We start from the raw sequence: 3,341 nt of genomic DNA on the forward strand, positions 1-3,341 counted from the left end.
ATTTTGATTTATGACGCTATTATTCTGTGTATATAATGATGTATATGCTAAGTATCGTATACTATTGTAGGTCATAAGCTCCATAATGGTAGAGGTGGTATCTACTTTGTTTCCTATTATATCCACAGGGCCTGACAGAGTGGCACATAGTAGGTACTCAGGAAATGATAGTTGAATAAAGAAATGAAGAATGAATGAATGAATGAAGAACAAATGCATAGAACCCTGGTCTCCGAGTCTTCACTCTGTGCTGCCTCCCCAGACCAGTCTGCACTGGGCAGAAATGCCGCATAAGCAGCGATGGACACGTTTTTTTGGGTTTTTTTTTTCCCCAAGGCCGATACTATTATCTTGGATGTGCATTCTAGAACTCACTTCTGGACACTATAATTTTCCATTTTCTTACCTATTATTATGGTTATATTAATTCTACAGATCCAAATGGAATGAAAACTTATTTGAGAAGGGACAGGAGCTGTTTTTTATTCCTGCTGAGGAATAACATAACGACAAAGTCTTGTTAGTACAGAGCACCCCCAAATAACAGGAGTTTGGCAAAGAGCCTTGGGAGGAACTCAAGTCATTACCGTGGCCCTGTATTATAGCAGCCGGAAATCACACTGCTGATTTCCACGTAACACAGCAACTATCTCCAAAGGCAAGATCCCAGCTCCCAGACACTTAATAGCCCTCAGGCACGTTCTGTACCACATATGGGTCCCTAGGCAACTCTAAAACACGCACTTTCCTTCTTTCTGCTTTATCAAGGAGTCTAAGGTTTACTATCATTAGCCTCTATCTTTTATTTTACAATATTTCACAGGATATCTTTAGTTAATTTAAGGGATAAAAATGGTATCCAAAAATTATCAAAACAGACTTAGTTTTAATGGACACATATTCATACACACACACTCTTGTTTCTGTGATAGTTTACATGGGCATATAGTATATACACATATCTGTATATTTCAAATATTAGACATATTTTATAGATGTATATGTAAATGAATACAGATATATATATACATAGAACAGCATTTTCGAGTACCTATCAGAAGTAAAGGCAACATACTTTACAGAGAGAAAAAACATTATAAGAACAAGCTAGTAATTTCTAGGAGAGAAAAGAATAATATAGAACTTTAATTTTTATATGTGTATATGTATATGCATGTATATATATATATGTATAATTATATACACATGAAAATATGTTAATACATGCAAGTAGTTAGATATTATAGAGGTATTTAAATATATATCTCTATATTAATATAGAGATATTTAAATATATATCTCTATATTAATATAGAGATATTTAAATATATATATATGCACATATGCATATACAGACACATTAAAAATTATTCAACATAATATATTTGAAAGGGCACGGGAGTGGAATGAAGAGAGATTGATCAATCTAGTATAGCACATTTTTGGGACTAAGATGGTAAAAGGGTGGAAGAGTCAGTTGATAGAAGAGTGTCACAACACTGAAGATCCTAAAAGATATGGTATTGGTTCTCCGTTATTTGGGGAGTAACTGTTCTTAGCAAGTAATAAAGTACATGTGAATAACAGAGAAAAATGTAGAGAAATGTGTATACAAAAGAATAATGGGAGATAGTGGCTGCCTCATTTCATTGCCTTCTCATATGTCACTGGATGTTTAATTATCAGCGCAGAGTCTATTTCAATCTTTAAAGCATTAAATGGCTATAAATTTAAGCAAGTAGGAGGCTGACTTTGTTAAAAAGCAAGGAAGGGAAAAGTTTCCCTTGGTTGATGAAGAATGTACCAAGATTGTTTGAGCATAGTTATTATAATATAGTATTAGAGATTTTGGTTTGAGCAATGATGAAAAGTTTATTACATCTTAGATAAAAAGAATTGTAAAAATAAAGCATGTTTGCATATTCTACTCTGCAAAATCCATAAGCTAGATGCGTTTGCCTTCTCTGCCTATGTAAGCCTTGAGAATTTAACATAATCAATAAAGAGATATAGGCTAAAGACGTTTAAACACATGTGTTTGTTAAAGAATAGGGACTTCATAATTGTTGACTGTTTCTTCAGTTTGGAATTCATGTTAACTTTAAAAAATAACTGAGTTTCCAAACATCAGGCTCCACTTCAAGGTGAACTAGTTTAATTCTAAAATGACAATACAGTCTTGATTTAAATCAAGATGCTGAAATGCATGATATTAATGCCTCAAAAGCCATATATAAGGTTATGTATATGTAGCATTAAGATCTAGTGATATATACTTACAAGTACTTAAAAAAAAAAACTAATAGTAAAATTGGAATGTTCTCTACACCTCTCAGATCATAACATTTTACTCATGTTCAATACCCACTTCTTAATTATGCTAAAATCATATTAAAATCAAGAGAGGATTTTTTTCTGCAAACACAGATTCTTCTCTTTTTAGTGAATTTTTATGAACGGAGTTCTATATTTATGACAATGATTACAGGTGCCTTTTATTTATATTTTATAGCATTTACAGGAAGTTGTTTTCCCTCTTCTGGATGGAGACAGGAAAAAATGAGCCAATTTCGTTTCTGGTACAATGCTAGTAGTTTGGGGCAAGAATAAGCTAGGAATCAAATTAAGGGACTCTGCACATCTGCTTCAGAAATATGTTACAGGGGAATACGAGTTATACTTTTTAATATAAATAACCTTATTGCTTCTATGAATAAATGAAAGGTTTCATTATTTTATTCTGAGTGTAATTGCCCTCTAGCTTGCTTCCAATTGTATTCCTTTTGTTTATAAAATGAATTATTTAGTGCAAACACATTTTCTTCTCCATCACTGAAAAGGTATACAGCATTATAAGAGTAAAATTAGAATAGGATACTTTAAATTGCTGCTTTCCATAGCTGAAGAAATAAATGTTTTTTTTTATCTTTAAAGAGATGGAAAGTATCTGATTAAAGTTCATTTTCTCTTTCTTCCTTAAAAACAAGACAAAACTCTAGGCTAGGCAGAACAGAAAAAGTTAACAATGATTAGAAGTAAAAGTGCTGCTAAAGTCTATGATACAGAATAGTAAAATCATCTGAGGACTAGAGAAGTTGAATTTGGGGAAAAGTCACTGAAAGAAACTGAGCACAGCATCCCTTGACTTTCACAGGCCACACAGAGGTGTGAGCCCACAAACACCTGTGAAAATTACAGGATTTCCTGGCCTACCATTTACCAAACAGGCGTACCCAGTCAGCAAGGAGGACTCAGCAAAGTTTCCAAACCATACTAGCCTTCCCCAGCGTGCTCTCAGTTTCTTCCAATACTCACGGGAAAGTCACAAGGAAAAGGCTCAC

General features: G+C 33.3%; 1 protein-coding gene across 15 annotated transcripts in view; it reads right to left on the reverse strand.

The window, feature by feature from the left end:
• The window catches only part of DLG2 (discs large MAGUK scaffold protein 2), a 2,068,078-nt gene that overhangs the window by 818,855 nt on the left and 1,245,882 nt on the right, over positions 1-3,341 (reverse strand). The window lies entirely within an intron of this gene.

Source organism: Balaenoptera borealis (assembly GCF_965194805.1).
Source record: "Balaenoptera borealis genome assembly, chromosome: 11".
Classification (NCBI taxonomy): Eukaryota; Metazoa; Chordata; class Mammalia; order Artiodactyla; family Balaenopteridae; genus Balaenoptera; species Balaenoptera borealis.